This window comes from Protopterus annectens, chromosome 7.part0 (assembly GCF_019279795.1).
Source record: "Protopterus annectens isolate FY-2018-M chromosome 7.part0, PAN1.0, whole genome shotgun sequence".
NCBI classification, from domain to species: domain Eukaryota; kingdom Metazoa; phylum Chordata; order Ceratodontiformes; family Protopteridae; genus Protopterus; species Protopterus annectens.
In genome coordinates this window covers 1,533,970,681-1,533,996,727 of record NC_056739.1, presented here as the reverse complement: position 1 = coordinate 1,533,996,727, position 26,047 = coordinate 1,533,970,681, and the positions used below count along the sequence as shown (strand labels likewise).

General features: G+C 41.3%; 1 protein-coding gene across 1 annotated transcript in view; it reads left to right on the top strand.

Annotated features, from left to right (window-relative positions):
- Positions 1-26,047, top strand: part of RAF1 (Raf-1 proto-oncogene, serine/threonine kinase) — a 2,753,658-nt gene that overhangs the window by 94,864 nt on the left and 2,632,747 nt on the right. The gene's annotated exons all lie outside the window — the stretch shown is intronic.

Genomic DNA, 26,047 nt, shown 5'->3' with positions numbered 1-26,047 from the left:
TCCCTCTAGGGACTATTGAGATACACTCAGACAACATGTCAGTAGTGTGGTATCTCAACAAGCAAGGAGGAACCAGATTGTACCCCCTATGCAGAGAGGCCATGAGAATGTGGAATTGGGCGATAGCTTCCCAACGGGCCTTGGTGGCAACGCACATCCCAGGGAAAACCAGTGTGATTGCAGACAGGCTAAGCAGAGCGATCCTCATGCCTTACGAATGGTCCCTGAACCGCCGGGTGGTGAACAGCATATTCAGCAAATGGGGTCAGCCTTGCTGCAATCTGTTTGCCAGTCCCCTCAATGCGAAATGCAGCAGCTACTTCTCGCTGATCCCCCCACCGGGGGAATCTCCGAGGGACACTCTTGCGCGCAATTGGTCCTCGGGTCTGCTGTATGCTTTCCCTCCGTTTCCCCTTATCTCGAGGATGATTCAGAAAGCGCTGTCCTTGGGAAGCAGATTGATTCTGATCGCGCCACACTGGCCTTGACAAGTATGGTTCCCCTCCCTTCAACCTTACATGGTGGATGCTCCTTGGACTCTGGACCCTCGTCCAGACTTGCTGACACATATGTCGGGACAGCTACACTCCTCCCTGGAGACCCTCCGGCTGACCGCCTGGCTACTCCACTTCTATCCGTAGTCAGGTGTCACGATTTTTTTCCAGACGTGGTCCATATTCTTTTATCCTCTCATAAATTGTCTACTAGGAATATCTACTCTAGCAAGTGGAAAAGGTTTTCGATATGGGCCCATTCCAAAGGTATTGACCCCTACAACAGCCCCCATTGATTCTGTTTTGGAATTTCTGTCTCACTTATTCTACCAAGGGTCTGCCTCAGCCACCATCAAAGTTCAGCTGGCGGCTATTTCAAATTTTCATGTGGCTTATGAACCTAGCTTAATGGCACACAGGCTGTGTAAAGCATTCCTAAAACGCACTCTTGTCCTTTGTCCCCCTGTATCTCAACCTGTTATGCCCTGGGACCTCAATTTTGTTCTGCAGGCTCTCACCCTCCCACCCTTCGAGCCTGCGGCTTCCTGCGATTTAAAATTTCTTACATGGAAATCTGCCTTTTTGATAGCTATCACATCGGCTAGACGAGTCTCAGAACTCCAGGCCCCATCAATCAAACCCCCATATTTGATATTCCATAAAGATAGAGTCTCTCTCAGACCAAATCCGTCCTTTCTTCCCAAAGTGGCTTCCTTATCTAATATTAATCAGTCCATTGAACTGCCTGTCTTCTTTCCCAACTTCTCCAATAAGGCAGAGTACCAGTTTCATCTGTTGGATGTTCATAGTCAACTACACTTATCTACACAGGACTAAAGATTGGCGGAAGTCAGACCATATCTTCGTTTCGTTTTCAGAGAATCGCTTGGGGTCTGCGGTATCCAAGGTCACCATCTCTAGGTGGATAGCTGGTTGCGTCTCCTTTATCGGGCAGGGGGAAAGAGCCTGCCCTTCCCAGTCAGAGCACACTCTTCCAGAGCAGTTTCCACTTCCACAGCCTTTCAGGCTAGGTTATCGATGGATGATATTTGTGCGGCTGCAACATGGGCTTCTCCTCACATGTTTGTTTCCCATTACAAATTGGATGTGGTGTCCAGGGGCAGATCATCTTTTGGCTCCACAGTGCTCAGGAGTATTTTCCATTGAGCCACCCAGGATGTAGGTGCTAGGGACGCTGTCCCACATGTGAAGAATGTAGGCGAGATAGGACTACATAACATCAGTAAGTTATGTACTCACCATAACGTTAGATGTGTGTAGTCCATCTCGCTTCACATTCTTCATTACCCCCCCACCGTCCCCCATGCCTGGAGGATTTGGAGGATCACCTTGTATTTCTGATATGAGAGTCCCTTTGGATAATTTGTTGGACCTATTTGTTATGGGTTTGTGTGTGGTTTGGGCGATGGATACTATATTTCTGTTGGCAGCAAACTAGATCTGGGAATGTGGGGCAATATATTGTGGGATACCATCTTAGCCCAGCCGATCAAAGGCTTTCGAGCTAGTAAATAGGCTGAGTCGGAGCGACATTCGGCTCCGAACCCATAGGTGAAGAATGTGAGGCGAGATGGACTACATACATCTAACGTTATGGTGAGTACATAACTTACTTATTTCAACCTTTCCTGACTGTGCCATTTCAAAAGAGTTAACAGATTTACTGCGCTGTACTTGTCAAGTGGCCAAACACTCATTACACTGTGGCTATGACGCACTAAAAGCCTCAAGCATGGCAGCAGTGTTAGGATCTGTCATTTGGAGACTTGCATGGTTGAAGGAACAACCTCTCCCTAATCATGTCAAGTCTAAACTAATTGATGCACCCCTGGGTAAGGACCGCTTGTTTGGAGCAAAAGCAGAAGAGGTGCTTAAAAAGATGGAAGACAAAGCAAAATCTATGGAACTAGTAAAAGATTTCTTTCAGGGTCAACCTCCCATGTTCAGCAGGGACTTTGTTAAACACTGGTCCTTCTCTGCATCTAGCCGATAGGGCCAAGGTAAGTTCTGCAGGGACAGACCATTCAGGCCCCCTATCCCAGAGGCAAGAGAGAACCAAACAGTTGACCACTTCCGTCCCAAAGGAGGGAGTTTTACGCCACTCTTCAACTACTACTCTCAACAGGAGTAGTTTATATATTAGGTTGTTCATGTCCCAATATGTGGTATATAGGTCAAACAAAAAGGATGGTTCGAGTTCGAGTTTTGGAACATATAAAAGATATTATGAATAAAAATGAACATAGTCCGGTGGCCAAACACTTTTTGGAGAAACATAAGAGTGACTCTAGTAGTTTGAAATTTTTTGTGTGTTGTGCAAACCTTTTAATTGTGAAAATGGGGGACTATTAGTTCATAAGTTACTCGAACTAGAGACAAGGATGATTCTTAAATTTAATAAGTTGAAGCCACATGGACTTAACTTAGAATTAAGTATTTAATATTTACTAATTTAGTCAGCTTAGATTTATTTAGATTTATTTAAAGTTGATTCATTTGGTCATATAGATTATATTTCATCATTTTTGATTCTTACTTATATTGATTCATATTAATTAATTTTGTGAGTTATTTTATTTGATTAATAATAATTCACAGGACAATATTTAAAGTTTTATATTGGTCCTTTTTACTTGAGTTACTTGGTAGCAATCTAATTTTTTTTTCTCATGTATATTTCGTTATAATTTTCTTTGATATATATATATATTTCTTGTCATACTATTTTATAAACATTCATATTTATAATATATCAGCTTAACAATATCAATTTTGAAGACAGCTGATGTTAATATATTATTTTATGTAAATGCGCTAGATATGTAGGATGAAATATTGGCAGAGCACTTTAAATTTGCTTAGAAAATGTTATAATTGATTAATTGGTGCTGATTAACTTTGAATAAACTTGTATAAATAATTGTTAACAGCACTGAATATTTGTGATCCATTTGAAGGCGAAAAGCCGAGGTACCAGATCGCAATAAAACGTCTTACTGGCATGGTGCTAGTTTCTTGTGTGTTTTACTTCACTTTTGCTGTAATTTCACTAGTGTTTGTGGGTAGGGGAGGGTTTGCCTCTGCAGTTCTGCAGAGCTTGCTTGACCCATGCCTAGGACTCTAATCCTGCCACCCCTCTCCTCAGCTTTGGGAATCTTCCCACAGGTGATGACTGCAGAAGTGGAACATGAAGAACATAGTACAGTTGTGTACACTTACCATAAATGTATATGTTCGAGTGTATTCACTGTTGCAGTCCTGTTTTCCCTCCCTCCTTCCCCCCTTATATCCTCTTTCCCTAGGGGGACATCAACTTCCTACTGTGGCTTTTTGCCACCATGACCACTTTAACATGTTTCCTTGTGCTTCTGACAGGTTAGGGCAAGAAAAACTGATGTAATGGCGTCAGCTGCCTTGCTTTATAGCACTGACGACCTGACATCAGACTACAGGTGACAGTAGCCGACTCAGAAAAACATTCTCTGGTATTCGGGCTGGCCAGTGGCTACCACATCAGGAATAACCCACAGGTGATGACTGTAACAGTGAATACAAACATCTACATTTATGGTAAGTGTACACAACTGTACATTCTACACGCATGTACCCTGTCTCTGCATTCTGCAGTTTACACTGTCCGGTGATCTCACTAGTAGTAATGGGCACAGGTAGTAAGTACTTTTACTTTCACATCTCATACATGTAGCTGGAGTTCTTTAATGATCTGTCCCTAGACACCCAGTAGATTATCCGGCCTCCACTTTGATGTAGACCTTTTGTTGAGTTATAGTAGGGGCATGGTCACATCACCCAGCTTTAGTGCTCCTGTTAGAGAAGCTGGTTTGCCTGGTACCAGTCAGCTGCAAATGATCCCCTAATTTGTTTACCCCTTCATCTCCCTTGAAGGAAAGCATTCCATTGTTATCCTCCTCACTAGCCATTGTAAGCATACAAACACTTTTGCAAGCCTGTTTTTTGTTGAGTGGTAGTGCCCATGTTCACTCCTTGGCAGACTGACTATATAGGGATAATTCTTTGTTTTCCGCATTTTATACACAACTTCCAACAAATGTATAACATGGCCATTTGAATGTTAGAATGTACTCTGCATTTCTCTGTTTAATGAAATAATTAATATTTTAATTACTGGGTAAGAGAACTGATCAAAACCATTTTCTGTCGTGACAGAAAAAGAAGTGGAAACTAGCATTAAAATAGTTACCTCACAGTAGGCCTTCTTGCGTGGCACTGCATAATACAAACTAAGTCATCAGTCTAGTAGCATTTATGGAACAGAGTAATTATTTTTTTCCTACAGTTTTCATTAAAATAGAGAGTTTTTTCATTATTTCAATTTAATTATTTTTTTTGAGAGATGTTCAACTGTTGAATTTTCATTCTTGGTTTACATTAAAGCTTTTTCCTCATTGTATTTGTGTTTGTACTGTATTGTGCTGCTCACTTATTCTATCTGCTTTTTTTATATTTATATTAGTGTTTTGATTTTTTTTTCAATATTAGTATTTGGATTGCATGTCTATTTGATCTATAATCAGTTTTTTTTTTTTTTTTTTGGGGGGGGGGGGGGGGGAATTTGAGCTTTTCTCCTTGAAACTTCACTTAAAATACTAGCCTACCATCTGGATTGCCCTAGTCAGCAAATGTAAATGAATTTCATAGTCATGCACAGTTGTGTATGATGACTACAGAATTGTCTTTTGGTACTAAGTAACCTACCAAGTGACATTAGATATTACTATGTTACGGGCAGCCCTAAAGGAGCAAATGTTCTTTTTTGGCAAAAATGTGCTAGATGGTACCCTATTTTTTTTTTTTTTAAAGGGAGAAATTTATTTGACCACCGTTCTAGAGGGGTTTTCCCCGTCCCCCTTTATTTTATATAAATCAGCTCCGACTCTGAAGGTTCACTTGTGTGAGGAGGGAAGAAAACCTATGTTGATCCAGATATTTTCACAGAAATGGCCGTTTGCTGCTTTAGGTTTTGTCAGATCATAGGACAGGTAGTGAATTATTGCCATACGGAATGATGAGGAACTTTTTTATAGCCTTGCTCCAGGTTATTAATGATGGCCAAAGTTTTGAGCATACGTACATGTGTTCAACTTTTTCTTTAAATATTTTCAGTAATTTGGAGCAGACATTTCAACATGATACTTGTGAAGTTCAGTTCATAAACTGTTGGATTCTGTCTGCACAGTTCATTATAATTCTGTTTGAGAAGTGAACACACAGATGACTTAAATCCCCAAATGGCATATGTTATGATGCTTAATGCGTAACCATGTTTACAGTGGTTGTGGTTAATGTTTGGCTATTTCTTGTCTGTTACCGAATATTATTTGTAGTATAATTTTTGATGACCTACATTGTAGAAGGCAAGTAGTTTCCCTACCTGCTCTTAGCCTTAGATTAATTATGTCTGCAGAGTAATGTATTTTCATCATATTGATCACTAATATAACTGCCGGCTTCCAAATCTTCACGGCATCTTCATGCATTTAAACGGTCAGGTAGCTGGAGCTGAGCTGAATGAAAGACAAGTTTGGATGCCAAACCCTTCAGAGCTTTGCCACCAAACAGTACAGTTCTCCAAGGCTTTTGAGGATTTGATTGTTCCTTTGCTGAGCAAGTAAGTTCCTTTTGTGGAAAAACCTTAATTTTAAAAGTTTTATCATTTTCCTCTTCAGCTAGTAAAAAGCTAGGAGTTTTGTGTTGCAACAGAGATCGTCTTTTACTTTTAAACAAGAGTGCTCTTTTTCACTGTTTAAAAGTTGTTTGAAGTAACTGAAAAAAAATGTTTTCCCTTGGAGAAATTGTTTATTTTTTGAGGCTAGCTGTGAAGAACACAGAACGAAGTAGGCAGCCAGCAATACCACAGATCCGGAATTAAAAGAAAACACTTTGTTGAATTAAGCGCATTTAATTATGTTTGTACAGTTAAGTTTGCATTGTGAATTTGTATTTTGATGAAGTCAGAAGTGTCTGACGAAAGTGCTTAATTTAATAAAGAAGTGTTTTCTTTTATATCCGGATCTGTGGTGTTGCTGGCTGCCTACTTCGTTCTGTGTTCTTCACAGTTTGTCTCTTGATTGTTGAATGATTTTTTGAGGCTAGCAAAGTGTTTTAAAATGCTATTTCCTATGCATTTCTGTGAAGAAAGTGATGTTTAGACATTTAGTTTTTACCGACATTTAATACTTGTCTTCTCCGAGAAGGAGGAAACATTTTTAGCTTTACCATAGAACAAGCTGCTGGTCCTGTCGTCCTTCCAGCCCCTAAAAGAAAAAGTTAAGCAAGCAGTCTTTGCTACCACAGCAGACTATCAGTTTGCTTCAGCTGTAGGTAGGTGACTGCTGTGGCCATCTGCTGTATCTCAGACCACTCATCTTTTACCACAGATTTCTGTGGTGCAGAACCTACTGTTGCTATGGACAGGGGGTTTGCCACATCCTTGCAGATGTTCTTCATGTTTCACTGTTGCAGTCATCACACTAGGGTTATCTGCCTGCAGGTAGCCCTCAGTCGGCCCAAGTACCAGAGACTTAGTATTTCTGCATCGGATGCTGTCGCTCCAGGACTGATGTCAGGTCGTCAGGGGTATAAAAACAGGCAGCCGGCGCCATTACATCAGTCTTTCCTGCCGAGGAGCCCGAAGCAGAAGCAGTTCGCAAGTGCATGTCAGCCGCTACCTGAATTTTCATTTATGAATTGAATAATCCTGAAGTCTTCTAAAGCTAAGTACCCCGTTGGAGATCCTTTCTCTTGCTCTAACAGATGTCAGAAAAAGTTAACAATTGCCTTGCCTGTGGAAAGCAAATAACACACAGAGATTTTCATTCTTACTGAGTCACTTTTTTAGGTTCAGACCATGACATACCTTGCTGTCGGTTTTGTGCCTTGTTCAACGCCCGAACCATTCGTCGTCTGGTTCTCATTGTCGCTCATTTCTTTTGTTCTCTATGTTCCAAAATGGCTTCGGTAAGCCACCCGACTACAGATATTCCGAAAAAATGTAAGGATAAAGACAGAGACAGACTGTATAGGCCCAAAGCTGCCGATGACGCTTCCGTTAAGCTTGTCGCCAGTTTGCCGGTACTCCGGAGCTTTCACAGCCCCTGATGTCTGCTTCAGTGGATTTGCAGGCCTTTACCAAGACCCATTTGGAGTCCAATATGCTGTGAGACTTCAACTATGGACCCTGCGGATGTCTCTACCTTGGATGGGTCTGGAGCTTTTGTGCAGGCACCGGCGTCTGAGGCATTTCTTCACTCAAATGATGTTTGACTCAAACCGATGACTTTTTTATCTAAAACTACTGATTTTCTTAGACCTAGAGTATGTGCTACACCTAGAATTCTGATGACAAAAGCATATGCACCTACTCTCATGCCACAATGACAAATGCTTAGAATGGCAGAAGGCCTTATTACACTGATTAGGGGAAGTCAGCCTTCCCTTGCTAAGAGGAAGAGACCAGTCCCCTGCAGCTTCAACAGACCAGGAGTCCAATGACTCTGAGGTGTCTGATAATGAAGACATGCCCTTGTCTGCTTATGAGGATTCAGATGCAGAGGAATCCATTCCCTCTGCCTCCCCTCCAGAGGATTTTTCTTTTAGTGAAACTTTACATACTTTGAGAGCATTTCCACTGGGAATGCCAAGACTATCCTCAGTCCAAAAAGAGATTAGGAGAATTCCTAGATTTGCCAAGGCACAGGCTTTTAGCAATGCCCCCTGTCCTGGAAGTTGATGTTTTTTATGGAATCCAGTCTTAATCCTGATACTTAAACTCCTGCCCCCAGGAAACCAGACCGATACTACAGAGTACCTGACACTCTCAAATTTATTTTCAAGAATCCTACTGCTGAACCAGAGATTATTTCCCATGGGCCTAAAGGTGTCAAGGCAACTACAGTCAAGAATCCCACCCCTTCGGGCAGGGATTCCAGAGCTTTGGACAGATGGGGTAAGAAGGTATATACCTCTGCAGTTCTTGCTGTTAGGGCATTGAATTGTCAGTTTCACATGTTGAAATACCAGCAACATATTATGGAATGTGTTAAACAAAAAGTGGCTACCTTTACAGACTGTGCCTAAAATAAAGAATTGCAGGGGCTTATGCACTCTGCAAGCCAAGTCAGTAGGCATACTTTGCAGTGTGGCTTTGACGCCCTAGAAGCATCTTGCTCTCCAGCAGTTACTGGTTCTGTACTGAGAAGATATCCTTGCCTCAAGGAGCAGACTTTGCCAGACCATGTCAAATTAAAGTTACTAGAAGCTCCTTTGAACAAGGACAGTTTGGCATCAAATGCCAGACCATGTCAAATCAAAGGTACTTGATGCTCCTTTGAACAAGGACAGTTTGTTTGGCGCCAGAGCAAAAGAGGTTCTTAAAAAGATTAAAGAAAAAGCTAAGTCTATGCAGACTGTTAAAGAATTCTTACAAGTGCAACCCCCTAGATTCAGTAGGCATTGCCCTTCCAAACACTGGTCCTTTCCAGCCCCCTCCAGGCAATCTCGTGCCAGATCCAGGGGAAACAGACCACCCAGACTACAGTTTCTGGGTATGCAGAGATCTAAGCAATGGAGTGCCCCCACCCCCAAAGCAGGGAATGGTAAGCCACGTCCTTACTGAAAAAAATCACAATGACTTCTCTACTCCAATCCCCATCTCTGCCCAGTTGCCTGGTGCCCCTAGGAGGAAATGTTGCCCTTCATGCAAAAAACTTGATGTCCATCATACAAGACCGATGGGTCCTCAACATTGTATCCCAGGGGTACAAATTTTTCTTCCACTCACTCCAAACCCCAAGAGGGTTCACAGACCTTCCTTCAAACCAGTGGGCAGAGGCTCAAAGCCAAGTTCTTTCCCTGCTCTCCATCAGAGCTTTTCAGCCGGTTCCAGTAGAACAAATAGGTCAAGGATTCTATTCCAGCCTCTTCCTGGTACTCAGAAAAGAGGGCTCTTGGGACCCAGTCCTGGATCTTTCAGTTCTCAGCACATTCCTGGTGGTACCAAAATTCAGAATGCTTACCCTGCAACATCTTCTACCTGTGCTACCCAAGGATGCCTGGTTAGTCACCCTAGACTTAAATGAAGCCTATCTGCATATTCCTGTAAGGGAGTCATGCAGGAAGTATCTGCGTTTCAGGGCCAGATCTATGCATTATCAGTTCTCTGCACTTCCCTTTGGCTTAACCACTATGCCAAGAGTGTTCACAAAATGCCTGGCTGCAACCATTGCTTACTGCAGGCAAAGAAATATCCAAATTTACCCGTATTTGGATGACTGCCTGATTCAGGTGGACAGTCAGGAATTGCTGTTGCAGCACCTGACATTTGTGAAAAACCTCCTCACTTCCTTAGGTACACCGCCAATGAAAAGAAATCAAAACTGGTACCCAGTAAAAAGATTGTATTCCTGGGAGCAAGCTTGGACACAACATCCCAGATGGCATTCCTCACTTCAGAAAAACAAGTCTGTCTGACAGCCTACTTCAAACAAATGGCCACCAGAACCCAGCTATCTGCAAGAAAAATACTGCAGGCTCTAGGGTTCATGGCCTCATGTATACTGCTAATTCCATATGCAAGACTGCATATGAGGAAACTTCAGTGGTACTTAAGTCTTTGGTGCGAACATTCTCAGGACCTGGAAACAAGTCATTCCTATCATACCCTGTCTAAGGACAGAGTTCCTTTGGTGGGCAGAAGCATGCAACCACAACAAGGGACTGCCTTTTACTCAACCCCACGCTGCTCAGACCCTAACCACAGATGCATCAGACTATGCCTGGGGAGCACACATGGACGTCAAATGCATTCAGGGCCACTGGAGCCCAAGTCAAATTTATCTGCACATCAACCAGAGATGCTAGCTGTGCAGAACGCCCTGACAGCTTTCAGATCCCTACTCTTTCCAGGACAACAACTAATAAAAACAGACAACACCACAGTTATGTGGTACATCAACAAGCAGGGGGGAACCCACTCTTAGCCACTCTGCAGGTTAGCCATGGCCCTGTGGAACACGGCCTTGGACATGCAAGTCCATCTGCAAGCTCAGTTCCTGCCAGGCAAACAAAACTCACTGGCAGACGACATAAGCAGAAATCTATTAGTCACACAAGTGGCAATTGGAGCCCCAGCACCTTTAACCTTCTGATTTAGACATGGGGGACCCCAGAGGTGGATCTCTTTACCTCCCCCTACAACCACCAGCTCAGCAAACTCTGCACCAGGAACCCTCACAGCAGGGCCTGGAAAGTTGATGCCCTTTCTTTTCAGTGGGTAAATCTCTGTCTTTGCTTTTCCCCCTTCTCTCAAGAGTATTACTCAAGATAGGACAGGCCAAGGACAATTCTGATTGCCCCAGACAGGCCATGCCAGCACTGGTACTCACTCTTGTGCAGCCTGTCACCGGTGCCACCCTGGCACCTACAACTGAACCCAACCCTGCTCTCTCAGAAGGAGGCATAGATTTTGGATCTGCAACTGTAAACCCTAAATCTTGCAGCCTAGCTTATTCCTTGAATTCTCCTCCAGCAACCCTAAGCAAACAATACTGGATGTCATTCTTGAAGCCACTAGACCCAGTATAAGAAAATCCTGTGCTGATAAGTGGAAAAGGTACTGCTCCTGGATTTTCAGTCTGAAGGAGAGGACATGACTCTGCCCTCCCTGCCTCTAATCCTGGATTACTTAGCAGATTTACTACACAGAGGCCTGTCCTTCTCCATTAAAATATGTGCCTCAGCCATTTCGGCTCATTACAACACGGAGCCACCTGACTTCTCGCAACCTCTTATCAAACAGTTCCTTAGAGGGGCAAACAACTTAAGGCCACCTAGGAGAGCACCCACCCCTACTTGGAACCTTAACTTTGTACTGGAAAAGCTCACGCTTCCCCCCCCCCCCCTTTGAACCAGCAGTGTCAGCAGAGTTAAAATTCCACTCTTGGAAAACAGCCTTGCTTCTGACCATTACTTCAGCTAGAAGTTTGTCTGAGCTACAAGCACTTATGGCTGTGGAACCCTTTATTATTTTCCATGCTGACAGGGTTTCCCTCAGGGCTAATCCTTCCTTTATGCCTAAAGTGGTGTCCAGCGTGGCTCTAAACCAATCCATCCATTTGCCAACTTTCTTCCCTTGTTGTGTCTTTCGGCTTTTCCCGGTTAGGGGTCGCCACAGCGGAACTCCGGTCCGCTAATGATTGGCAGTAGATTTTTACGTACCGAGTTGCCGGCTCTGACGCACAACCTTGAACGAAGGTACGCCCATTCACGCATGTCTCCACAGAAGACGCTCTAGCTGAGAATCAAACAGGACAAAGTCTTACTGTGAGGCGACAACGCTACCGCAGCACCACCACAGCAGTTACCAACTTTCTTCCCTAATCCTCCGAATAAATGGGAAAGGATCCTGCACTCCTTGGATGTGCACAGACAGCTCAGATTCTACCTTGATAGGACTAAACCCTTCAGAAAATCTGACCAGTTACTAGTCAGCTTAGCAACAAGGACAGAGGGCAAGGCCATTTCAAAACAAAGTTTCCAAATGGATAGCACATTGCATCCATTTCTGCTACAAGCACCATGGGAAACCAACCCCTCAGGGGGTCAGAACACATTCCACTAGGGCAACTTCTACCTCTACAGCATTTCTCAGGGGAGTCCCTATCGGGGACTTCCTGGAAACGGCTACCTTGAGTTCTGTACACACCTTCACCAAGCATTACCACCTTCCTATCTTTTCCAAATCCAGGGCAGGTTTTGCAACAGCAGTCCCGCAAGGCATACTAGCCAGCCCTCACTCTTCTTGACTGCCTCCACCCATCAGCTTTGGGAATCCACCCAAGTATGATGACTGTAACAGTGAAACACGAAGAACATAGTACAGTTGTGTACACTTAAATGTAGATGTTCGAGTGTATTCACTGTTGCAGCCCTGGTTTCCCTCCCTCCAGCCCCCTGATTTCTCTCTCTCTCCTATCTATGGCTATTACTCACCCCTTTCAGGGGTATTGGTATTTACTTTTTATTGGTGGTATTTTCCCCACCATAACTTAGCTCCCTGTTTGGGAGGCTCCTGACATTTGGGGCAAGAAAAACTGATGTAATGGAGTCAGCTGCCTGTTTTTATACCTCTGATGACCTGTTGTCAGTCTTGGAGTGATGGCATCTGATGCAGAAATACTAAGTCTGTGGTATTTGGGCCGACTGAGGGCTACCTACAGGCAGATAACCCAAGTGTGATGACTGCAACAGTGAATACACTCGAACATCTACATTTATGGTAAGTGTACACAACTGTACTTTGTTGGGGGTTTCCTTGGAGGGCATGGGATAGCCACTCTTGTCATGCTTGGGAGAGGGAACAGGGGAGGTTTCCCTGTCGTTAGAATGTTGTGCCCATTCCTGGGGAAGCTGCCATTAATAACACTGTAGACCACATTTTCCTGTCAAAAAGAAACGGAAAACTAATGATTTATCTACTCCTCCTCAAATTTCCTTAGACAGTCACAGTTCACTGTGTCTGGTTCAGGGTTTAATTCAGGCTATTGATGCTTCTTGTAAAGTAGTTTCTGGTAAAAGAAAGAGGGTTACTTTTCCTAAAGAGATTCAGTATTCTAAATCTAGACAGGAAGAGGCAGGGACAGATGCAGGGTTTTCTTCACAAATTTCTGATAGTGTCTGAAGAGAGCCCAGGTTCTGGTTCTCCCCATGGGGCATTTTCTTTCTCTGAGACTATTTCTAGAATTTGCCATTGTTTTCAGTGGGAGAACACTGATTTCTAAGTTAGTCAGAAAATACTATGAGTTGTTACAGAAGGAATTTGCAGAACCTTTAGCCATTTGTGTTATTACTTGCATTTTTCCTGATACTCACCCAGCTGCCCGTAAAAAGGCAGATAGGATATATAAAGTTCCTCAGTCATTTAAATTTTTATACATACTTCAAACACCTTACCAGCAGCCATAGCTTTAGTTATTCCCACTACTCCTAAACACTTAATTTCCATCCTGCTGTTTCTGATAACAATGGGGAAGATTATTGATAGGTATGGGGCAAAAGTGTATACTTCTGCAACTTTGATTTTTAGAATTTTTAATTGTCAGGCTCCTGTGACAGTATGAGGAATGCTTTATCTGCATTTTCTGCTTTAATTTAATTTATTCTGTTATACAAGTCAGTAATTATTTACATTGTGTGTATGACTCTGTTAATGCATTTTCCATGGCTATGGCCAATGGTACTATTTTGGCAATGTTTGCATGGCTGCATTCTCAGAGCCTCCCAGCTTGTTAAAAATGACATTCTACTTTGGACAGATATTGTTTTTTGGCCCCTCTGCTTCAGAAGTCATCAAAAAGTGTGATGATAGAAGGTAAGCTGATTCAGGAAATCTTTAAGATTTTTCAGCCTTCCTTTTTCCAGATTATATATATAGAAAGTAGTGTTTTTAAATGTGGGTTTTTCTATTTACATTTTTATGGGAAGTATCTAAAGTAATTTAATGTTTTGCTCGTTCCCAGCAGTAGTGGCAGCGTGTAGAGTACTGTAAGGCAAGTTAAAGGTATATGCCCTTTCCCCACTGTAGTGCGATCCTCGAGTTAGTGTATATAATTGGGGGGGGGGGGTATAGCCTCTTCCCCCACCTAGTTTAGTTGTACTCTGTCCCATTTCTGTTAAGAGGGTTAGTAAGTAGTTTTTAAGTTTTGAAAGGGTTAGTTGTTGGTGTTCTAAGTGTGCTTGTCTATGGTTTAAAATTTAGTATGTTTTAACTCAGCATTGTAAGCTGTCTGTGAAATGTTTCAGTCAAATTAAGTTTAGGTCATCTGGGTGTCTGTCAGATGGGTGTCAGTCAAATGAAATTTAGGTAAAGTGAAGTAGACCCATCTAGATATATATATATATATATATATATATATATATATATATATATATATGTATATATATTATATATATATTATATATATAAATAAATAAATAAAATAAACAGTGTCAACAAAGTACAGGTAAACAGACCTTTAAGAAAAAAAAAGGCAAGGGGGTTTGAAAAAGAATCCTGTAACTACCTATAACCAAGGGCAGTCCAAGTCTGAATGATGATTTGAGACCTTCTCCCTCACCCCTTTTTTCTTCCAGAAAGTCTGAATCTCCATTTTTCATTCATAAAGTTGCAGATTGCAGTAGGGGGAAATTCCTCCTTTCCAGGGTGTTAATACCTCACCCCAGACTCTTATTTCCACCAGTCTTTCATCACATACTGTCCCAAGGAGTTATAAAACTAGTCCCTCCTTCCCACTTGGGCTAGGGTTTTTATGCAAGGATATTCTTGGTGCCAAAGAAAGAAAATGCTTGGAGACCAATTCTGTATCTTTCTTTCCTAAACCTGTTTGTGATGGTGCCCAAAATCAAAATGTCACTTCACAACCTGTTTACTTCTCTTTCCTCCTTCGAGTTTCTTTTTAACACTAGACTTAAAAGATGCTTATCACATTTCCTATTCGTCAGGATTTCAGACATTTCTTAAGTTTTTGTTTGTTTGGATCACATTATTACCTTATTACTCTTTGAACTATCCACTGCACCAAAAATGTTCACAAAGTGTTTAGCTCCAGCTGTAAGAACATCTTTCCATATTTAGACAACTTGCTTAACTTTGCAGAGTCTTTTTCATAGTGTCAGGAATCTGTCTCTTGATTGAAACATCTCTTGCATAAGCTGAGATCCTAAGAGAACATTCAGAAGTCTTTCTTGACTCTCTTACACAGGATTGTGTTACTGGGATGTCAACTAGACACCTTGCTTCAAAGAGCTTTTCTTTCAGTATAATATAGATCTATACCTAGATATATTTCTAAGTTTTCTACTTGGACGTTGGTCACTGCCATGGAATATTCAGGATTTTGGGTCTCATGGCTTCTGTGATTCTCATGGTAACTTGGCAAGACTCCACATGAGAAAGATGATGCATCTGAAATCTCTTTGGTCCCAGGACCAACACTCTACCTTTTCAAATCCTAGTGCTGGGGTTTGTTAGAAGAAAGATCATTTGGTGTAGACGAGACATCTCCCCTTCTCTCATGTTTCAAAGCAGTCAGTCACCACATATTCCTCGGACTTTGCTAAAGGGACCAGTTTCATGAGGGATAAAAGTGCAAGGTGTGTGGGACAACAAAGAACAGAAACAAGTGCATAAATGTCAAGGAGATGCTTGACCTGATCAAGGCACTCAGCTCTCTGAAACTTTAGTCCTTTGGACCTCTTCAAGTTGTTACAGACCCTACCACAGCCATGTTGTGCATCAGAAAGCAATGGGGAACCAGGTATTACACCTCATTGAAGACTAGTCATGCTAGCTTGGGGTGTTTCACTCTTCAGGCATCATACATTTCATCGGAGCAAAAGTGTGTGATAGACAAGTTTAGCAGGACAAGGGCAAACCCTAATGAAGAGAAATAAGAGCAGGGGTCTTCCAAGATTTAATCCATCTGTGTTGACCTGTTTGCCTCCTCTAAACAGTCAACTGGCAAGGTTTGCTCCAGGGCTCCATGCAAGAAGGCCTGGAAGACAGATGCCTTTTCTTTTCCTTGGACAGTAATGTTCCGGTATGCTTTTTCACCCTTTACACTAATATCCAGGGTACTTGTAAAGATTCAGAAGGGCTCCCTTCTGGCCAGGCAACTGTGGTTCTCCCTTTTTGAAATAAGCGATGGTTACCACATGCTTCTTCAGACTGTATCTGCTCACAGAAGAACAGGGGTGTTTGATCAACTTCAATTGACTGCTGGATGAATAGGGTCTTAATTCCCTTTAGGCACCTGTTTAATGAGGATGTGCAGCGGATACTGGTAGAGGGAAGAAAGCCTGCAACTAAAAAATCAATTTAGCAAATGGAAAAGGTTTTTCAGTCCGTGCCTACTACATAACCAGCACCCATTTAGAGTTGTGTATTTGTTTGTCTTTGTTATAAAAATGTCCTTTCAGTAAGAGGTTGAGAATATTATGTTTGAGAGTATTTGGATAGTATTGTACGTTGAAAAAGTGTTAACCCTCTCATGAGCATGTACAAGATCAGGATTGGTTAAGATGTTTAAGTAGTGGTTTAAAACTGCTGAGTTTGTTAGAGTTTTATTTGCATGGGGATACTATTCCAGAGTTTAGCAACACATTGGGAGGGGAGTCTCCTGAAACATTATTTGACTTATTTATACGTAATAAGAATTTGTTACTAGAAAGGAGGTCTCTTGCCGGACAGTATGCGGGTAGTAATAAGTTTAGTAGTGCAGGGCATTTTTCTGGATGATGAATGAGTTTGTGTGCTGTACTAAGTTGTGAATATGTTAAGATGGTTTTGCAGTTCAAGCCAGTTTAATTGCTTTAAGCTAAGACAGTGGTGGGTCCTATGACGGAGACTGATGGCAAATTTAGCTATTTTATTGTAGTAGGAGACAAGTTTCTTTGAGTATTGTTTTTTGAGATAGGAGTGGCGTGCAAGAGTCAGCAGTAAGAAGGTGTTGGCTAGAGTTTTTCCTTGGAGTATCTGTAAGGAATCCATTGATCCTATAAAGGGAGCTTAGTTTCTTGTGTGTAGATGTAGTGCAGTGCGCAGTAATTAGTGGTCATATTTGAGATGGTTTATCTTATTGTTTTGAAATAGTTTTCTGTTTTACAATGTTTGTGATTTACTATCTCTGGATTTTCTTACTCCTCTGTCAAGTTTCAGTTATCTGCCATTTCAGCACATCTGCCTATGGATCCTACTCTTTCAATGTGGTCTTGTGTCAAAATGTTTTTTTTTTTGGGGGGGGGGTGCATAAGAGGCCTCCAAGAAAAACAGTCTCTCCTCCTTGGGATCTTAATTTTGTGTTAGAGAAGCTAACACGTGCTCCATTTGAACCAACTAACCTGGCTGACTTGAAGATGTTCTTCATGTTTCACTGTTGCAGTCAATACATTTAGGTAATCTGCTGGCAGGTTGCCCTCAGTCGGCCCAATTCTTTTTTAAACACAAGATATATGTATGACATACAAATGTGTACATATATGTGTATATATACTTACATATTATGTACATGTATATGCGTGTATATGTATGTATATATATATATATATATATATATATATATATATATATATATATATAAAGAAGATGCAAGCTCATATAGTGAGTCAGCTGTATTTCATTTTTAACAGGAAACAGGGTTCTTGGAGAACAAATTCTCTTTTTATGCATTAAATGGTATCAAGTTTATTTTAAACCAGACTGCCCATCTCGCCTGATCAGTTGCTCATTTCCTGTGAGGCTCCTTCCCTCCCTCCACCCCCCCTTATTTTTGTGGTCTGTTTTTTATGCCAGGCTGTGAACATTTTCTTTTTTTTTTTGTTCCTAGCATTGAGGTGTAAGGACTCTGCCTCCTTCTCTGTGTTGGCAAGAAAGTTCTGAAGGCCTTGGTGCCCAAACTTGTCATTTAATTAACTCTATTCAAACTGCCTGACAGTTTGGGAGCATATAAGGTCCTCTGAAGCTTTAGAAGTTGGACGTCTGTTATATCCTTGGCAGGATAATAACCCCTTATAGCCAAGGCTATTGTAGCAGTGAATATCTACTGTTTTATTTATTTAACATTTGTTTACTGGGAAAGTCCGACTTGGAACGAGCCAGTTTTCAGCTGAGTCCCAGAGAGAAACGCTCCAGATGCATGTAATGTGTGAGGAAACCAGAGCACCCCGGAGGAAACCCACACAAATGCAGGGAGGACATGCAGGCTCTGCACAGAAGGCTCCAGCTGAGAATCGAACCGGAGAACTTCTTGCTGTGAGGCAACAGAGCAAACCACTGCGCTGCGAATGACTCCTTTTATGCATAAAATGCTTTCCAAGTTTATTTTGAACTGCACCTATACATCTCCTCATTTTCTTTCTTGAACCTAAAAATGAGAGAGGACTCTCCATACCTTGAATGTCCACAGACAACTCTGGTACTATATTGACAGGACTAAATCTTTCACATCTTAAAATATATTGCTCAATTCCTGTGAAGCCCCCCAGTTCCTGGTCTGTTTTTTTATGTCTGGGTATGAACATTTATTTTTTTCGTCCTAGCAATTATGCTAAGTTAACTTACACAACTGTACTTTCATGTTACATATTCCTAGTTGTAGAGCTTTCCTATTTGGTTCACCTTGAAAGAGAGTCTTTTACTCATAAGACTTTTACTTTGACTAACGCATGGTATAAATATATGGAACAATAATTTGCATCACAAGGCACATTTGTTTCCCAGTACAGCAGCAGACAAGTATAATCCAAGCAGAAATAATTCCCCCAAAACATGTTTCATTTTCATTGGAAGGTCTGCTGTATTTCCAAGTACAAAATTAAAATGTTTTTTTACCTAAATAGCGTAAACTTCGTGTGTGTGTATATATGTGTGTGTGTATATATATATATATATATATATATGTGTATATATGTATATATATGTATATATATGTATATATATATATATGTATATATATATATATATATATATGTATATATATGTATATATATATATATATATATATATATATATATATATATATATATATATATGTGTGTGTGTATATATATATATATATATATATGTATATATATGTATGTATGTGTGTGTGTGTGTGTATACATATATATATATATATATATATATATATATATATATATGTGTGTGTGTGTATATACATATATATATATATATATATATATATATATATATATATATATATGTGTGTATGTAAAAGTTTTTGTAAGCAAGAAGGCATTTGAGAATGTATTTGATCTGGGAAAGGTTCATCATGTGCCCAAGTTCAAAAAAGTACTGAACTTCTTGGTTTATGCCTTGTTGTACATGTGCATTAAAATCTGGACCATGTTAACCTTCATGCCTGTTTGAGATTTTTACAAGCTCAGTCTTGCATGTTAAAACTGTCTTCCTTCATTAACTAGAATGGGGGCAGTATTGTGCATATTGTATTACTGTAGTTATTATCAATTTAAATGTTATATTGAGAGCTGTAGTTTTGAATACAAAGTGCTGTGTTTCATAATAAAATAACATCCACTACAGTTTTAATACAGCTTGTGACCTGTATGTTTGCCAGTGATGACAGTTGTGAACCAGTGGGTGATCTTTCAAAAGTCAATTCAGTTATAAAGATCAACAAACGCGGCAGTGATAGTTGATAGGGTTGTTATGTGTTTGGAAGTTAAGGGCCTTCATTAATAGTTTCTTATTCTTGTATCACAGATTTTCTGAATATATTTCGTTTAAAAAAAAAAGTGAAACAGCAAAGATGTTAGGAGGTAAAGACCGATATTAAGGAATATTCGCAAGACTGCTTGCTGGTGACATAACAGTCTTCTGTCCTTTACCAGTAGTGTAACGGATGGGCTAAACATTTGTGTAGTTTCATTGTGCCAAATGATTGTATGTCTTAATTGGGTGTTAACACTGGAAGGCATTCTTTTAAGACTGAAAGGTTGCACGAGTGTTTTCCCCAGTTTCACAGATATTCTCTTAGTTAATTTTCGAAATTCTCATAAGTTGCTGTGACCAAGGGCAGTTTCCCACTGGAGCTTGGGCTTAAAGGAATTTGTAGTTTCTTTAGCTCTAACACTTTTTGCAGCAGCATACTTCTTGAAAAGCTAACATTATGTAGGCCTTAATGCTGGTGCATAAATTTGTATGCTTGTTTGCTTATATGTCTGCCACTATGCCTGCGCACGTGCACACATTTATTTTCGTGTTTCCCTTGTTTGAGTCTTCAGTTGCAGTGCTTTGTCAGTCAGGGCAGTCTGGCAGTTCATTTGTTTCCTCACGTGATGACTAAGAGACAGTTTATATGTCTGTAAGCAGATTACAACACTGCAGACATTTAGGTTTCTTCTCTTTTACTCTGTTTTGGCAGACAGTAGACTATAAAACTCTTTCAGCTACTAGCAGCTGGCTAGCCTGACTTTTCCTACCCCAAGTGATGAGGTAGTCGCTTACAGAAGATCTGTGTCTGAAAATGGCTTTTCGAAGGAAGAGGGTAAACTGAATGATTTAGTTGTGATGCTAATCGCACTTTGGAGCACAGAAACAAAATGTGTTCTGAAAAAGTGAGGTCACAGGCGTTTTGGGCAGTCCTGTTGGCAGCATCCTACTTACAGTTTATACTTTTGTTTAGATAGGTCCAGGTGGACTTTTTGTATGATTTGACTGAGAGCTGACTGCTTCTCTCCCAGCATATAGTAGCACCTTTGTAGTCCTCGGATCATTTATTTAGTTGCATGTCCTTCTACTGGCACTGGAAAGAAAGCACCTGGAAGTGCTGCACTGCTTCTCCAAGAAGAAAATAAAAAGCTTACTAGTTAGCAAAGAAACTTGCAAACATTTGACAATCATTAGACAGTAGTGGCTCAATTGTTTGTGGTTTCCCAGCCCTAGAATTTTAAGGCAGTTTACATTTTGAAGGTGTGGGGAATGGTTTTGAAAGGTTAGTGGTTTAAAGTAATGTTTTTTTTTTTCTCTCTAGCAATTATTTCGTATTACCAATATGAGTAGTTGAGAAAATAAAACTGCTAGCAGCAAATAAAAAAAATGGGAGCAGAGTACGATCTTTTTCAGTTCCATATTTAATGTATTGTGATAGGAAATGCTGTTAATAGAGCTATATCTATATACAACATACGATGTACAATGTGCGTTTGTAAAATATTTATATGCAAAATCTTTCATCTTAAACATTTGCTTTCAGCAGCTGCCCAACTTGTAGTGTCAGTGAATGTGGTTTTTATGTTATACCTGTGCGCTACATGCTTCTTGCTGTTACTATTGCTCGTATTTCTACATTTATCACTTAGTGTGTGATATTTTGCGTAACTGGACATATGGAATGTTAACATGTAATTATGTTGTAAGGACTATGAAATCATTTATATTTGTTTAATTTCAAATTTGCACAATTACTGTTATGTGCCATCAAGTGTTTGTTCTTCATACTCAATGTTGCAGTACTGATTCTTGGGTTTTACTGCCATGTAAAAGCCCACGACAGTCCTGATTTCCCGAGTCTTTGCATCATCCATCCCTCCCCGACTGATGTCTAATGATTAACGTTGTGATGTCAGGGTATAAGAAGGGCATCCTGTACCATCTTCAATTATTTCTACCTATGCAGTCTGATGCTGTTCATATGCGTTCTATACGCTCGCAGTCTGTTGGTCGGCTCATGTTTCCAGAGATCCTCCTCCTCCTTCCAGTCAGATCTATACCCCATTGGGAAATTTTCTCTACTAATTTTAGTGTTCAAAAAGAAAAAAGAAAAACACTTGTTTAAAGTGTGGGCAGCAAATCCTGCACAAAGATTTTCACTTATTTTGGCTATTCTGTTTAGGGCCTCAGTACAACATTTCTTCTCGCCCTGACTCTGCAAAATTACTGAAGAGTAGGGCTGAGATGCTTGCTGTCCATGTTGAGTCATCATATTTGGCTTCCTCTGTGGTGTCTCAGTTGACTGCTAAAAAAAAAAAAGACAAGCAAAGGAGACTAAGGACACTGACATTTCCAAAACAGCTCCAGCTACCACTCTTAAATCGACTGTCCTAGGTGAGGAGCCTTTACAGCTCAAGGTCTGTTGACTCGTAGGTCGGATCCCTCTGGCACGATTCCTGTGGAGGCCACCATGACTTCCAGCCTGCCTTCAAATGCCATCACGGTTCATTTGTTGGTTGGGTCTGAGGTCTCTCTCTGCAGGCCTCAGCTTGGGCTTCTACTCATCTGTGGAGCAAGGCTCCATGTCTTCCCTGACTATCAAAGTTACAACCAAAGTTGCAGTCAGATGACCGCATCCTTCAGTCATCCCTGTAAAACAGACAACAAAATCGAAGCAAATCACTTCATTTGATTCACCATCACCTCTACTCAGACTGAAGCCTAAGACCATCTTAAAATAGCACAGGGGTTTATGGCTTTCATGAAATCTAGACAGCCATCTCACTCACTCTACCTAAGGCCTCTCCATCTAAAAGGAGCGGGGAAGTAGCTTTTCAGGAAGAGGAAGTCTCCTCTGCCTCTGAGGATGAGATGTAATTTTTTTTTTTTTTTTTTTTTTTTTTAAATACTTTGGGCACTTACCACCTCAAGCGTAATCAGATTGCGATGACACACTCCTCTATCTCCCCTCCTGAAGACCTTTCCTTTGGGGATACCCTACATAGAATAAGGGGAGGCTTTCAGTTGGGAAAATAAGCAGTTCTTCCAGCCCCAGACCCACTCCAGGGAAGTCCTAGGTTTACAGTCACCCAGACCTATGGCTATTCCTCCAGTACACATATTAAATGATGTCTTTGAATACAAAGTGCTCTACATCTTGCCTCTCTTCTCCCTACTTTGAGAAAGCCAAACAGGTTTTACAGAGTGCTTGAAACTCATAAGCACCTCTATAAAAAAATTTGAAGGCTCATCCTTTTGCTTTCTCCACTGAATTCATTTAAGGTATACCCAAAGTACTAACAAGACATCTGCCCAGTGACAGGGAAAGCAGATTACTAGACAGACTTGGGAGGAAAGCCTATGCCTCTGCCATGCTGACAGTGAAGAGCTTTGGGTTTTCAATTTCATATGCTTAAGTACCCAAGTACCGTGAATCTCTTCAAGACAAAATGCTAGCTAAGGTAGACTCTTGCAGCTAGAACCTTATCCAAGGAAATTCTCTAAACACTCCTTAGAATGTGGCTGTGGTGCCTTAGGACCCTTCTTGCAAAGCAGTTCTGTCATCTGCCGACATACATGACTCAAGGCCCAGACCCTTTCAGAGCAGGTAAAGGCTGAACTACTAGATGCTCCATTGAACAAGGCATTCCTTTTTGGTCGCTGCCAGCTGAACAAGATTTTGAGAAACTGTTCAAAAAATAAAAGCAAATTAAAACTAAATGAATTTTACCTCTGCCTGACCCCAAGGGACAGTAGGAATTATTCTAAAACAATCTGCTTTCACACCTAGACAAGACAGGAGGCCACATCATGATAAAAGACCAAGACAATCCAAGAGATGGCAAATAGAATAATCTCAAAGGGCAGGGTGCTCTGTGGAACCCACCCAGTACCGAGAACAACTGTAAGTGTATTATCACCATCTCTCCATCACCCATTCCATCCCTTTCAGACCTTTAGCTGGAAGACCGTCCTAAACAGGTGGAAGTCCATCACCAGGGAACAGTAGATCCTCAGAATCATACGGAAGGGGCTCTATGTTCCATTCAGAGAAATTTATCCTCTTTTGGGCATTCAAAACAACCAAAAGTTAGAAAGTCTGTTACCAGCTATTCTCAGTGAGCTACTTCACCAAGGATCCATTCAACCTGTTCTTCCAGAACAAGAAGAAAAAGACTTTTCCTCAAGGATTTTTCTACTCCCAAGAAAAGAGGGCACTTGAAGACATATCTTGGACCTTTCGAAGCTAAATGAGTTCCACATCTCAAAATTCAGAATGCTTACATTGCAGAAATTACTGCCCATGATCTTTCAGTATGCATTCATGTTCACCATAGCCATAAAACATTCTTACCTGCATGCTTCCATAGCAAACAGCCACAGAAATACAATTTGTAGCAACAAACTCCCACTTCTAGTTCTGTGGTTTACCATTTCAGCTATCTACTGCACCTACAATTAGCATAAAATGTGTAGCTCCTGTGGTAGCACATTGTAGAACTCTAGGAGTCCATATATACCCTTATATAGACAATTGTTTCATTTAGGAAAGATCCTCTTTAGAGACCTTGGGCGTCTTATAGATCACTGTAGACTGTTTTCAGAAGGGTAGGTCTCACCCTTAGTTTTCAAAAATCTCAAGGATTCTCTCTCTTGGAGCCATAGTAGACTCTGTTCAAGGGAAAGCCTTCCTTCTCTAACACCAGATTATTTTCTTGACAAGGCTACCTGACTGGTCTGCTCCCAAAGCAGCTCATCACTTCAAGAGAAATCCTGATGATACTGGAATACATCGCATCATGCATCCTCATAATCCCATTTTCAAGTTACACGAGGAAGTTTGTGTTTTTTAAATTAGGAATAGCACTCCCAACCCCTGGAAACCCTGCTGCCCTTCCTCTTCCTGTGCCTGAAAAGAGAACCCCTATGGTGGGAGATCACCATGCAAAGGAACACAAGAGCAAATTTCACTCTGCCAGATGTATTCAAAACTATTACTACAGATGGCTCAAACATAACTTGAGGAGCCCGCTGAGGTCCCTTGAAGGTATAGAGCACCCCCCCCCCCACCGCAAGCATTTGGTTCCCACATCAAAGGATGTTCTATATAAACTGAAAGGAGCTGCCTGCAGTCTACCTTGCCATAAAAGCCTTTCAACAAAAACTTAACCCAGCGACACTGCAGATCTTGACAGACATTACCACAGTTAAGAGGTACATAAGCAAGGAGGGGGTTTTGTTGCATCCCTTGTGCAGCCTTGCCAGAAAAATTTGGATGCAGGCTCAAGAGAAAGGGTTAACCCTCAAAGTGTTTTGTATTCCAGGCCAGAGCAAAACCCTAAAATTCTCTAAGCAGGGAACTTAGACACCCAACTAATGGGTGTGGGAAAGAGATCTTTTTGGATCTGACTATACAGTGCAGTATTCTCTCAGTAGGCCTATTCACTTCTCTCCACAAAAAGCAACTACAGAAGTTCTGCTCCAGAACGCAACAAACAGGAGCTTGGAAGACGGATGCATTCTCCTCCTTGTGGCCCCCTTCTGGCCAAGACAACAATGGTTCTCTCTCCTCCTGATGCTCAGCAGGGGAAATTATTTACCCTACCATAGGAAGTAGACCTCTTCAGTTAGGACAGGGGGCCTGTCTTCAGTTCCTACCCAGCCACCCTCAAGTGGGTTTTGACATCTAAGATGGCATCTTATCCTAAGGAGATGCTCTCCATTCTAAGGGAAGCAAAAAAGTCCCAATACCTGGCAAAATGGAAAATATCTTCAATTGTCAAAGCAATGTCACTGACCCTACTCAAGCAGACATCCACTTAGTCCTGCAGTACCCGACAAGCCTCTCTACACTAGGCCTTTCCTGTTCCTATTCCAACATTAAAGTACATGCGGCTGCAATTTCATCATGCCTGAACAGTGCACCACCAAGCTTTTCACACCCTCACATGAAAATTTCACTTAAAGAAATGATTCACTTGAGACTACCCAAACGGAACTACATTCCACCTTGGGTTCTAAATTATGTAAACTGCCTCCCTTTGAACCTGCTGCCATTGCCTTTCTAAAGATGCTCACCTAGAAGACTACCTTCCTCTTGGATGTGATTTCAGCTAGGGGAGTTTCTGAGCTTCTGTGGTCCTTGTATGTAAAGAACCTTTCACTGTGTTCCACAGGGACAGGGGCTACCCTCTAAACAAACCCAACCTTTATGCCTAAAGTGGTATCAGAACTTTGTTTTCAAAAGACTTTCCACCTGCCAGTCTTC